Source organism: Musca autumnalis, unplaced genomic scaffold, assembly GCF_047663935.1.
Source record: "Musca autumnalis isolate F117 unplaced genomic scaffold, ASM4766393v1 scaffold_4, whole genome shotgun sequence".
Classification (NCBI taxonomy): domain Eukaryota; kingdom Metazoa; phylum Arthropoda; class Insecta; order Diptera; family Muscidae; genus Musca; species Musca autumnalis.
In genome coordinates this window covers 236206522-236221102 of record NW_027411977.1, presented here as the reverse complement: position 1 = coordinate 236221102, position 14581 = coordinate 236206522, and the positions used below count along the sequence as shown (strand labels likewise).

The 14581-nt window shown below is 33.8% G+C and overlaps 1 protein-coding gene across 2 annotated transcripts in view; it reads right to left on the bottom strand.

The window, feature by feature from the left end:
• Window positions 1-6609, bottom strand: part of knrl (knirps-like) — a 155818-nt gene extending 149209 nt beyond the window's left edge. The window contains exons 1-2 of one of the 2 annotated variants that reach the window (XM_073982784.1): window positions 6546-6609; window positions 5038-5286 (exon numbers count right to left, since the gene is read on the bottom strand). The gene's annotated coding sequence lies outside the window, so the exon portion shown is untranslated. Of the gene's footprint in view, window positions 1-5037; window positions 6477-6545 lie in introns of those variants that run through there. The other variant, XM_073982783.1, reaches the window with a different exon arrangement.
• Between the last annotated feature and the right edge of the window lie 7972 nt (window positions 6610-14581).

The window sequence follows — 14581 nt, the reverse complement described above, 5'->3', positions numbered from 1 at the left end:
GCTACATGCCAATCTTCACGAAATTTTGTATGGAGGTTGGGTTCAGACCAGAATAGACCCTTATAATTTTTGCCGATGATTGTGAAATATGTAGGGGGTGAAATGAACCAAAAACGAAATTTCTATCCAATTTTGTAGCGACTCTATAGGTCTCAATGGTAGTCTGATCGGCGGGAAATTGTAAGTACGGTTTCATTTACGATAAAGAATACGACTGCAATTGTAGATAATGGTCAGATAATATTTAGAGGTTTAAATGGACCAAAACTTTTGTGTGAAAATTGGTAAATTTTTTAGTATAATGACTATATCTTTATTGCTGGAACACATGTTCCACCCACGTAAGTTATATTTGAACGTGGAACTCTTGACCTTTCCATTGATTCAAATTATGTTGATGTACATGGTCTGATAACAGAGTTACAGCCTATTTTATACAGGGATCCAACAGTTTTAATTGTGTAGTGTAATAATAATTACGTTAGATATTGCAGTTATAGCTCAATACTGAAACATTTTTGCACGAGGTAAGAGTTCTGGTCAAGGAGAAAGCCAATCATCTTGGATAATAATAGGATAGTAGTTAGCGGATGAAATTGACCCTATTTTTTGTGAGAAAAATTATAAAAATTAGTTCTTGTTCCATATTTTGAATTCTTGGGGCATGTTCCGACAAATTAGGAACGCGAAACTTGAAAACTAACTCTTGACCTATCCGTTGATGCATATTGTAGCAATACATCGGTTGAATAACAGAACTACTATTGTCAAACATATAAGTGGGCACTTTATCGTATAGGTTTGTTTGCAAATAACTATATTTACCGCCTGCTAGAAAATGTCGCAATCATTATGGAAAAGTTTTCAAATCATGATAAAGAAAATTCCAGTTTTTTTTAAATTGATGTAAATTACAATTCTGTAAGTTTGTGTACCACCTTTGGTAAAAAGCAACGCAATACCTCGCAATATTAGCCTTTTTATAGCTCAGCCGTTATGCTAAGGAAGGTTTACACACTTTTTTAATCGAAATAATGGTCTTAAACTCCAAGTATGTTTGGCGGAAATTCATTTCAGACAATTTGGAGTCGATTTAGCCCTGCCTGTCCGTCTGTCTGGCTGGTGCAATCAAATTTTGAGGTACGTAATATTTTTCTCGATATTAGTTTAAGTTTGAAAATGGGCCATATGGACCCACTCTTTCTTCCCACGCAAAAGTTCACAAATTGTCTCTAAAATGGTGCGAATGATAACTCTTGAATGGAGCAATCGATTTGGTCCCAACTTTGCACATCACATTATTTCTTCTAGGCATACGTAGGGTTCGAATATGGACTATATCGGTAGCGAACTGTGGGTACCTCACACAGAAAATTTGGGAAAAGTGCAGTGTGAGGACAGCGGTAAAATTCATCTAATGCTATTTTTATATAAAGTGTCGCAATAATATAACATAAATTCGGTGTAAAACTAATGCTCAGGGCAAGTGTTGTAGGGTATCACATGGTCGGCCCATCCGACTATAGCCCTCTCTTACTTGTTTCATTTTCATTTTGGGGTGTTATTTCATGAGGCCTTATTTCTGTACGCCCTTCTCCTCTTTAGTCTATTCTATAGGAGACTAAAAGAGACCCCTGCATATAAATCACCGTTTCCAAAAACCGTTTACAAGAAAACCTTTTAGTCTCCGGTAAGAGGAAATGTCTTATTTTACTACTACTACACGGTGCGCCTTAACTAATTTTAAATGGAAGGAGCTTACACCTGAGAAGTTTTTGCAGGTTCTGAAACTGCAATGCTCATAGATGAGAAATATCAAGAAATAAAACAAAATCGCCGGAGGGATTTTCAAATAAATCGGGATTTAAGATCACATTTTTAGGGGTTCTTTAGGTTTTGACGATTTTGTTTGGAAACCGCGTTTCCTATGTAAATGGGTCTAAAGAAAATGTTGTAGCTGTGAAAATTCTCCACAAGATTTACTATTATGATATTTTCGGAGGTTTCACCGTTTTTGAGATATATAAGTTCAAATTGAGACAATGCACTGAATGTATCGTCTCCTATTGTCATTACTGCAACTTCTCAAATTAAACTTATATATCTTGAAAATGATACAACCTAGGAAAAAATAAATCATCCAACCTTGTAGAAAATTTTCACAGCTATAACATTTTCTTTAGACTCATTTCGATACGACTTCCGGTTTCCAAGCAAAATCGTGAAAACCTAAAATTCTGAATTTTGATCGCGATTTATTTAAAAACCCCTCCCGTGATTTTTCTCATATATGAACATTGCTGTTTCAGAATCCGCGGTTTTAATCAAAAGTTAGTTAAGGCGCACTGAGCATGATATTGTTTTATAAGGAGGCAATACAGTCAGTGCATGGTCTCAATTTGAACTTCTATATCTCAATAACGGTAAAACCTACGAAATTACCATAAAGGTCAATCTTGAAGAGAATTTTCATAGTTTCATTATTTTCTTTAGTCCCATTTCGATAGGGCTTGCGGTTTGCAAGCAAAATCGTGACAACCTTATAAACCCCTAAAAATGTGAACTTAAATCGAGATTTATTTGAAAATCCCTCCGGCGATTTTTTTGGTTTCTTGATATTTCTCGTCTATGAGCATTTTAGTTTTAGAATCTGCAAAAACTCCTTAGGTGTAAGCGCCTTCCATTTAAATTTGGTTAAGGCACACCGCGACTAGTAAAAGAAGACATGTCCTCTAAAAAAACCTATTGATCTACTATAAAATGTACTTCTGTAAGAGGATCTGTTTGTCTTCTAAAGTAGATGTTTTGTTTATACATATATAAAAATATATATTTTTATTGTAAACATAGTGGTCTCGCACTTGGTCGTATTGGTCTTATAGAAAGTCAAGGTACCTATTGGTCTTTTATAAGAATACATTTGTATCTTCTATAAGAAGACCTATTGATATTTTATGTGCCGATCTTTTTGTCTTCTGTAAAAACACATTTTCCTTTTCTATAAGAGAACCTCAATGCCTTCAATAAAAATTTCTTGTGCTCTGTTAGTCTTCTATAAAATTGCTTACTGACTTCCATAATTGACTTCGATATTAAGAAATTTTCGTCTTCTAAAAGTTAAGCAGCATGATTTCTACAAACAGACATTCTGGTCTTTTAATAAGGCCTTTTTGTCTTCTATAAAAAGATTTTCGCGTTTTCTATAAGAACACCTCTTCGAATTTATAAGAAGTCATACGGGTCTTCTTTAATATGATATATTTTTCATCTATAAGACAAAAGGTTTATGGAAGACATTCTTTATCTTAATCCACTATTCTATAAATATTCGTCTTGTTTTTTTTTACAAATTTATTAGTAAAAGCAATTGTCATAAGGTAGTAGAACACTTAACATAAGAAAAATAAATCGATAAAATATTTTAAAAGCAAAATGTAATGAACAAATTTGTATATTAACATGTATTTCTAGTGGTTTAGTGGGGTAACCCGAGAAATTAATTGTGAAGAATTTGCGGTAGATAACTATGGAATTTAATAAAAATTGTATGATTACATATAATATTGTAGAAAACTCAATAAGTGTATCATTTCCGATTTCTCTGAAATAATTTCTTTTGTGTAATATAACGATTTGAAATCTTAATTGGAAGCTTCAAACCTATTACTTTGCTCAGGGTTTGAATTAAGTTTGTGTCTTAAGTCGTTTGTTTTTAAAACGACAAATTTTAGAATCAAAAAGCTGAAAAAGCCAGTTGATAATTCCCTTCGCCGGGATGAAATCATGATATTGCTAGCGATCAGTAAAATTTTGCAACACTGTCAGTTTGAAAAACATTACTCTCTGTAATAGAGGGTAATAGAGTTTAAGCAATCAAATGAGATTGAATCTTCAACAATAAACAAAACAAAGAATTTTTGTGATAGTAAAAATAATGCTGATGAATATAATTTATACCAGAAGAATTTAATTGTAATGCACATAACTGCCACCAGATAACACAACATGTTTTATGTGCAGACCTCTCTCTATTCGATTAAGAAAGGTTCACTTGCTTTGCAACATTTCTCTGCAGTGGAATTCTGTAATTCATTTTTTGAGTAACCGACAAAAATCGGTAAAATTAAAATGCAAAATTATGAATGCAAATATCAATAATAGTTGACAACACTGTTGCTGAGGATATCGGTAGGACTTAACGACGACTTCATTTTTGTTGCTAACTTATCAAAAATTTCCTTAATTTCCGAAATTATAAAATTTTAATTTTACCGATTTCTGTCGGTAACTCGAAAAATTAGTTACAGAATTCCACTACTGTCCTTATTCACTGATGTTCGTAATATCCAGAGATTGAATTTTCTATACATTAATCGAAAATATTTGGTTTTATTTTTGTTTCAGGGGAAACACTAATTTTTCCAATTCTCCAAGACGGATGCAGAGTAACATGGTCGGGCTTGTGACTTCAATATTTTTATTATTTATTCCTTTAATACTTTGAAATCGGTTAAAATTTTACTTATTGAAAATTAAACAGATTCTAATTATTTCTCTCTTATCTATTAGTAAATCAGTCATTGTTTCACAAAACTACCACTAGATGACGCCACTTGTAATGTTTATAAAAATAAATTAGACTTTTTCAATGACTCCAAATTGCCTAACAGACACACAGTAGATAATTGTATATACCCCATACAGCAAGATCGTCACATTAACATGGTCTGTAAAACTTTATGCACATTTGTAAGTAAACAAAAATAATAATAAGAAGAAAAAATAATGTGGCACCGCTATTTGAGGTGACAAGAATCACCTCATGTCCCCTTTATGACACTCATTTTTTAAAGGATTTTTCTCTATAGATCCTCTTAAAATATCTATGTGAGTACCAAAACGAAAAACGAAAAGGGAAAACTTCAATACTAGTGTCTTTCACAGGGTTCGGATCAAGTTTGAGTCTTAAGTCTTTCGTTTTTTAAATTAATTTTAGAATAAATTAATAACGATCTATTTTTTCAAATAATAACTTACCTTTCCTGATGAAAATCCAGATTTAGGCTGTTTTATTTGACGTTTGTTAAAAGAAAAATTTATTTATTGAAGAAATTTCAATATTTTGGTTTTGTTTTTTGTTTATGTTTTTTTTTTTAATTTACTATTTTTGAATTTCTTTATTTAGGAATGCTTGGTTATTTTGAATTTTTTTCTTAATTATTTACTGCACAACCAACTAATTGATATCGTGTTGAAATGGTGAAAATTGTTTCCGTGTTTATCAGGCTTTAAACGTGTGTAAAGTGGGAGTTATTTGCAAGCTGTGGCTGTGGCTGCTGTTGCTTTGTCTGTAACTACGGCTGCTGGGGCTGCTAGTGTTGTTATCTGTTGTCGCTGTTATTGTTGTCGTTATTGTTTGGTATATTGCTGTTCATTTGCTCTAATCCCATTTGTTTATTGAGTTATGTGAACTGTTTTTATTATTTATTTGTATTGATCTTTTAGCTTGCCAGGCTGCCCGCTTGTGTTGTTATATGGGCATCTCTCATCTCAGTTGTTGGTGAAACCACACCTTTATTGTCAAATGGAATGTTTGTATTGGTTGATATTTCATTTTATTTGAAAACAACTTTTTTATGGTTGAAATGGTTTTTTTTGTGTTATGAGATTTTTGCAGTGGTTGGTATTTTGCTTGAGTTTGAGCGCGCCGTTTTTGCGCTTAATATTTGTCAAGCTGTGTGGTGTAGGTTTGCTTTTTTATGGAAGTGTGAAAAGTCTGTATTTGTTTTTGCTATTAGGTCTCTAAGGCAATATACAACTTTGTTTTATGATATTTTCTTAAGTAATTTAGAGCACATATTTTTGTTTCTTTTCTTTAAAAACTTCTAATATTTTAATTAATTATTAATATTTTTTAAATATTTTTCTTTAATTTTTATTGTTTAATTTTTTAACTTTTGTGTGTTTAGTGCTAATTATCTTTTTAACGCACGTGCGTATAAATTTTGTTGTTGTTGTTGTTGTTGCTGTCGATCCCTAGCAACCCATCCAATCACATTACATTGGGCCTTGCCTTCAAAACCACCTCTGTAGTTAGTAAATTCACCGGTCACGCTTAACTTTGTATGCGTCTTGTTACGAATGAGCGACGGCTTTTTTCTCTAGTTATCCGTACCGGCCGTACATGTAGCAATCAAGCGCTGTTTCGCTGTTAGCATTCAAACGTTTAACGCACCAAATGCGTTTTGTACGTCACGACGACGACATCAATGATGATGATAACAAAACGATCAAACGGCCTACGACTTACAACGAATGTCTAACGTAACGGAGGCGACGTAATTTTACGTTAAATCGTAAAGAAATTCTTTTATTTCTGGTTGGATGTTTCTTTTTTATTGAATTGAGTGGTGATGTTGTGTGCAAAGCGAACGTAGCAAACATGCACCAGCAAGAAGCGCGAAGTACCACTAAAGACTGACTGTGATGTTAAATCGTTCTGCAAAATGCCTCCAATACACCAAATACGCTACACATGAGCTCACAGACACACAAGAGCAGACAACATCAACCAACAACCGAGCGCAAGCAAAACATTTAAACATCGAGTCAGTCAACCAGCCAGCTAGCAAGTCGTTAGACATGTATGCGGATGGATCCCCAGAAAGAAACAAAACTAAAAAAAAGAGATTCCATGCTAAGCTACTAAATGTTAGGTGGTGGACAGATGATCACAGAAAAAAAAACAACAACAAAAACATCATTGTCCAAAAAATACACCACCACCAAAAAACAAAACAGATGCTCAATGTTATGACTTTGATACTCTACTCCACTAGACTAGACTACTATGTTGTCTTATTGCTTCTTGTGCAAAACACAACAACAACCACCAGTCTAAACCTTAGTACTCCAATAACAGCAGCCAAAATGAAGATGATCTTAGAAATCCCACCAAAGAAAAACCAAAACAAACTCTTTGCAATGGTGATCAATTTTTGATAACAGCCGCACATTGTAGCACCACTGTTAGATCGTCACAAGACAATAAACGTAGCAACAATCCATAGTACTCTGTTATTTTTGTTGTTGTCCCTTTGGGAAGTTGGTCAGTTATGAGATTAACACACCTTACTCTCAATCAGCGTTAAGACGGATATTCTCTAACCACCCCATAATAATAACATTGATGAAGATGATACTCACTACCAAAATTGATAATGTAACAGCAATAATAACTGTGAAAAATAAGAGATATTATAACAGCTCTCTTTAAGATACATAGTAACAACGGTAATATGTTAAATTTTAACAGTTAAAACAAAAAGAGAAATTTTACCACAATGTTAAACAATAACAGAAAACTGTTATGTGAAATTTTTTCCTTATAACAGTCCTATGTTTTGGTAACAGAGAATTAATAGAAAATGTTATGGCTTCTCTCTGTTTCGTACAATTCTGTTGTTGAGAGACTAACATAATGTTTGTTTCTTAAGTCTTTTATAGGAACAGAACCAAAATTAGACAATTTTAATAAATGTAAAAAGGAAAATAGAGAAATGGTAAGGATTTTTTAAATGAAATTATTTAAAAACAGGATATCTCCACAGGGAACGGTTAAATGCCAAAAATTTGACAAATGTAATATATTTAAGAAAAAACTCTCTACAAATTTTTTGAAGATTTCTTAATGCAACAGACCTTTAACGGGGAACTTTTAAGAATACATTTTGTCGATTAACAGCTGGCCACCAGAAGTGGATTTCGAAGAATATTTTGCAAGCTACAGCTGGTTATAAATCTAGGGAAAATTCAGTATATTCGGTTAACAGAACCATTTAATGTTTGTTTCTCAAGTCTTTTATGGGAACAGAGGTAATATTAGGCAATTTCATTTATTTTAGCAAGAAAAAAATTATCAGTTTTTTCTTAAGATTTTTTCGTGAATAGCAGATTCTCAAAAGTTTAAAGACCCCAAAGTAAACTGAATAAATTTTTTTAATAAAAAATTGAGAAAACGTTTTTGAATTTTTAAGTTGGTTTTTGAAGAATATTTTTGCAAGCTTCTGTAAACAATTAATCTATGGGAGGATTCGGTATCATTATATTTATTTTATTTTTTATTTATTTAAATGTTTATTATAATAACAAATTATAATAAAATTATAATTATGTATTAAGCACTAGCAACAAAGATCATTATATTTGTATCACGAGTATATTTAAAGATTTTTTATTAATTGCTATAAGGTCGAAAAATATTTCTTTATTGACCTTCAAAACATGTTGATTTGTGGACCTTCAGGCAAAAATGTCATTATTCAAAAACAAATTAAAACTTCTAAAACTAATTAAAAACTATATTTTTAAAATTCTTTTTGTAAAAGTAATTTTTTAAGGAATAATTTCCGATTGAGTAGCGGGCCACTAAACATAATTTTATAAGCAATATTTTTCAATCGAAAAATCTTGGAGAATTAGGGACCTTTTACAGAAAGTTTTAAACAAAAATGTTTCTTTTAATAAACAACAGCCAATCAAACGATTTTTGCAGAACATCTATCAGTCACATGAATAGCTCTAACCGTGGATTACAAAAAAAAAAAAAAAAAACGTTTAACTATTAGCAGACTTGAAAACCAGATTTTTTAAAGAATATTTGTTAATGATCAGAAGATCTCTAATTCTGAAATTAAAAGAAAAAACAATGATAACCAGACCTCAAATTTTGGATTTCTAAGGAATATTTTCGTCAATGATCAGTAGACTTCTAACAACAATTCTTTCAGTTTTCAATTGGGCAGCAAAAATGAAATAACAGTTTTAGACCCCAAGTATGTTTGGACGAAATTTGTCCGTCCGCCTGTCTGGCTGACTGGCGCACACAATAACTCTTGAAGGGATAAAGCAAATTTTGTGTATCGTAATATTTTGCCTAAACTTACTTTAAGTTCGAAGATGAGCCATATCGGTCGAATCCTTTGGGTACATCCCCCACAAAATTTAAAATTTTTTTATAAAATGTATGCGAAATGTAAGTGTATACGATAACTCTCGCCAGGTGTAATCGATTTAGTTCAAACTTTGCACATCATATTATTCCTTTTAGATATATATTGGGTTCGAATATGGAATATATCGGTCCACTCCTTCGGGTACCTCCCACACAAATTTCGGATAATTTGAAGTTTAAAAGCTCCTCTGTCCTTGCAGCACCCTTTACGACGGTATAATTTGTTCCGGGGCAAATCCATACTTCCTGAGATAATGGCCTAAAAGCCTTATGAAACCTGATGGCCCAACTAAAACATAAATGCGCAAGATAACTTTCGCGAGATGTTTCTGATTGATCCACACTTGGAGCATAGTATTATTTCATCCAGTCATGTATCAGGTTGGAATATAGACTATATAGGTCCCGTCCTTTGGGTACCTCCCACACAAAACAAAAATCGGAAAAAGGGAAGTTTAAGAAAAGTGCAGCTTGAAAACTCGTCCTTGATCTGTTTGAAATTTTTAGCAAGAGATTGTTTTCACGGTCATTACAACTGTACAATTTTCCTTCAGAATAAGTCCAAATTTCCTGAGATAATTGCCCAAAAGCAGACAATTTAGAGTTGATTTAGCCATCTCCTCTGTCAAGCGACTCGGTCGAAAATTTGGCTTTCGAAATATTTTTTCCAAACTCAGTTTAAGTTCGAAGATGGGTTATATCGGTCTACTCCTTTCAGTACCTCCCCTACAAAAAATCAAAAATGTTCGAAAAATGTGTGCGCACGATAACTCTTGAAAGGAGTAACCGATTTGGTCCATACTTTGCACATCGTGAAATTTCTACCAGACTTAGGCGAGGTTCTAATATGGACTCAATCGTTCCACTCCTTGATATACCTCCCACAGAAAATTTCGGAAAAGTTCAGTTTAGGACCAGCTCTCGAATCGCATCGGTTTTTGTTGTAACATCTTGTATTCACCGCCCCATACGACGGTACAAGTTTTATTTAGTGGCAAGTCCATACTTCCTGAGAAAATAGCCTGAAAAGTACAAAAAAAAAACCTATAACACCGTGTGTAGTGGTTAGAGCGCAAGATAACTTTCGAACGGATTTGCGATTTGGTCATAAATTTGACCTTCGCCATATTTTGTCAAAGCTTAGTTTAAGTTTGAAGATAAGCCATATCGGTTCACTCCTTCAGGTACCTCCCCCACAAAAGTTCAAAAATGTTCGGAAAAATTGTGCGCACGATAACTCTTGAAGGGAAGGACCGATTTGGTCCGTACTTTACGCATCCTAATATATCTACCATATATAGATCAGGTTTAAATATGTACAATATTTGCCCATTCCTTCGAGTAAGTTCACTTTAAGACCTCCTCTTGACTATCTTTGGTTTCTGTTGAAGCAACTTGCAATCGCTGTATCAATCACAACGGTAAAAGTTTTTTCAGTGGCAAGTCCATACTTCTTGGGAAAACAAAAACAATAACTCTCGAACTGATAAACCGATTTGGTCGAAAATTTGGCCTTCGTCATATTTTAACTTCTAAAATGGCCCATATCGCTCCTCTACTTAGAATACCTCCCCCACAAAAGTTCAACATTTGTGTCCAAGTGCAGTTTAGGGTCTGTTCGGAGATCCTTTGCAAATTTATACCGATTATGTTTTTTGTGGTCCTGTTTACAGCCATATATGTATGTTTTCCGTGGACAAGTCCATGCTTCCTGGCATACTGTTCCAACAGGTGTGCGATAACCCACTGAAATCTATGAAATCTATCTATCGAAAAGATATGACTCTCAAAATAAGATCCACTTCCGTAATGCACTATGTCGGTCCATTCCCTCCCCCGCAAAACAATTGAACTTTAAACCTAATCCACATTTTTGTCGGCAAATTCAAATGCCCAAAAAGTGCCACAAAATTCTCAAAAAGTCTCTAAATACATTCGATCTGTCCGTAGATGATAGTTCCAATTCACAAAGGCTGAGGGAATATCTAAAACCGACTGATAACACTGTGCAGCAGCATTTTTGGGGGGTGGAAAATTTCATTTGGAGATGAAAGCCCTTGATGAGTATACTAAGAACCCAAAAGGAAATTTTCGCCAAAGGTCAAGTTTCTGAGATATCGCGCGATGAAGTTTTTGAGTTTTTTCCTATAACACTTGGGAAAATAGCTCCATATCTCTGTTTGACGTTGTTGTAGCATCGTTTTGAGGTGACATGTTTTCAGTGAAATCCAATATTCGAATAGTCTGACCTATGGCAAAACTGTCCTTCCGGGTTCATCATAATACCTTCATCGACATTCATCGCCAAAAAGAATTTTTCACCCCCCAGCCTTTGATCTCCATATTTGCGCGTACTGATATTTTTCCTTAAAAACGGTTTAAGAAAACGGTTTTTTGTTCTAGAACTGTAACTAACAAAGTTTTCAGAAGCCAATTTATTTAATTCAATTGACAACTCTATAAGCTTTTTAATTGTATACATATGAGTTTAATCGGTTACTAAAAACCGGTTAAAAAATCGGGTTTAGTGTCGGAATATCCGGTTCAAAATCTGAGATAACCGGATCTATCCTCCAAGAAAATTTGTTATTAACATGTTCATCAATACAAGAGCTATTTGTGGTAAATATTTCAGAAGCACCCCAGATGTCTACATAAGCAATACCCATTGGTAATGCCTACATACCTATAAGTAACCAATGACGAATATACAGAAAAACAAAACATAGTTTAATTCTGAACCAAGTCCGAATAAATTTCAAAAATGACAATGAAAACGGGAGAAAATCGATTAGTTGTCAAAGAGAACCGTACCTGAAATCTTCTGAGCAACAATTTTGTAGAATATTTGGATGCCAAAAATCTCATCTTGTGGTACTTTCACTACGGTTCATGAAATAAAGGACGAAAAGGACATGAAAGGCATTGAGTTAGAAGAATGAAATATCCTACAAAAAGATTCGCCAATCGATTTCACTGCAGACATGTTACCTCAAAACGATGCTACAACAACGCCAAACAGAGATATGGAGCTATTTTCCCAAGTGTTATAGGGAAAAAAATCAAAAACTTCATCGCGCGATATCTCAGAAACTTGACCTATGGCGAAAATTTCCTTTTGGGTTCTTAGTATACTCATCAAGGGCTTTCATCTCTAAAAGAAATTTTTCACCCCCCAGACTTTGAGTTCCATTTTGTGTCACAGTGTAATTTGTTGGAATCGGGCTTAATGACAAATGATGCAAGTGAAAAGGAAAGCCGAAGATTCAAACCCACACAACCACCACTATGTGACATGCATGTCTTGCCTTTCGTAGAGGCTGTTCAGACATATAGGCTGTGGAGCGGCTTCTCTGTCATCGATTTTTTCATCTTTCAAATTAATTTTTTGTTTGTTTTTATACCCTCCACCATAGTATGGAGGGTATATTAAGTTTGTCATTCCGTTTGTAACACATCGAACTAATAATTTGCGACCCTATAAAGTATATATATTCTTGATCAGGATAAAATTCTAAGACGATCTAGCCATGTCAGTCTGTCCGTCCGTCTGTTGTAATCACTCCAGCGTCCGCAATAATTGAGACAGAGTGCTGAAATTTTGCACCCGAGGGTCTTTTTCCCATAGGCAGGTCAAGTTCGAAGATGGGCTACATCGGTCCACTCTTTGGTATAGCCCCCATATAACGGTACCTCAGGATTTGAAGTATTTTGACGTTCTTCGCCACATTTGCAGACAGAATTAGCTATAATTTGGCACTTAGGGTTCCTAGTGATCAACAAACTTATATCCCAAAGGATATGGGCATAGGTCCATGTTTTGGTATAGTCCCCATATAACGGTACCTCCCGATTTTCGGTATTTTAAGAATTTTAGCCACAATTTTTAACCGAACTATCTGCAATTTGACATTTGAGGTTCTCAGACGTCATGAAACAACTCCACGAAACATCGTCAACATAGGTCCATGTTTTGGTATAGCCCCCATATAACGGTACCTCCCGATTTTCGGTATTTTGAGCATTTTAGCTACAGTTTTTAACCGTAATAGCTGTAATTTGACATTTGAAGTTCTCAGTTCTCATAAAATATCTCTTGGTATAGTCCCCATATAACGGGGTCTCCCGATTTTATTGAATTTTAGCTTCAATTTTTAACCGAACTAATGATCGGTATTTTGAGAATTTTAACTACAATTTTGTCTATTCAAAAATAATGGTCAATATAGGTCCATGTTTTGGTATATCCCCCCATACAACTGTACCTCCCGATTTTCGGGAATTTTCAGTGGTCACGAAATTTCTTTACTAAAATTCGTCAACATGGGTCCATTCATTATTGAGGGTCTACATTGTTTTGATGAAACTACCCTCAATTTGACTCTTGAAGTTTCCTGCAGCTATAAAACTTCTCCGCAAAAAAAAATTAAAAATAGGTTGACTCTTTGATATAGCCCCGTAGATGGTACCTTTCACCTAGCTGAACACATTTTTTTAGATTAGATTAGATAACACTGCGCAACAAAATGGAGGTGAAAGTCTGGGGCACGGAAAATTCCTCATGGGAAAGAAAGGCCTGGGTGAATATATTATGAACCCCGAAGGACAGATCCGCCGTGAGTCGAACTTCTGCGTTATGGCGTGATGAAATTTTTGTTAGAGACCCTGTGGGCCATCAGGAATTAGCGTTATATCTTTGTTCACTGTTGCTTAAGTGCTCTACAAAAACAACAAACAAAGATATAATGCTAATTCATTATGGCTTACAGGGTCTCTTGCAAAAACTTCATCGCGCAAATTTTGCCTTTTATGGCGAAGATCATTTTCAATATTAATTTTTAATAAATTTCTCGTTGGAATAATTTTCTCTTACGTAATATATTGAATTTCTTTTATAAATTGTATGCCAAAAAGAGCCTTTTAAATATTATTTCCAGTTTGTTTCTTAAGTCTTTTGTTGTGTCTTCAACATTTTTACCAACTTAGCGTTAATTTTATATTAAAAAGGATTGTGGTTATTTTTTCATAATTTTTTGAAAACGTTGTTTTCAAAGATGTTTCCAAAGACTGCTTGAAAAATATTCCTCAAATTGAGACTGAGTTTGTTTCTTAAGTCTTTTGTTATTCCTTCCATCTTGACCAGCATAACAATTATTTCACCAAGGCGTGTAATTTATGTGCAGTTTTTATAAATGTTCAAATGTAATCTTAAGAACATTTTTGTAAAAATATTCACAAAACATCGTTCTTTTTCGAAAATATTCCTCATAACTTGTCTGTTAAATAAACTACAAGTTTGTCTCCTAAGTCTTTTACTATTCTTTCAAAATTTTGACTCTTATAGCATGAATTATATTTCAAAAAGGTACTGAATGCGTGTAATTCACGCCAGTTCTGTTAGGAAATGTTAATTTCCTAACATTTCCATGTAAAAATCTTCCACCACCAAAATTCTCTTAATTTCCTCTTTAATTAATTTTCGTTTCTCTTTACTAAATATTTTGTTTTCAGTGGTTTCTTCTGTTAAATGGCCTTTTATTTCAGTTCATTTAAAAACCTTATTTCAAT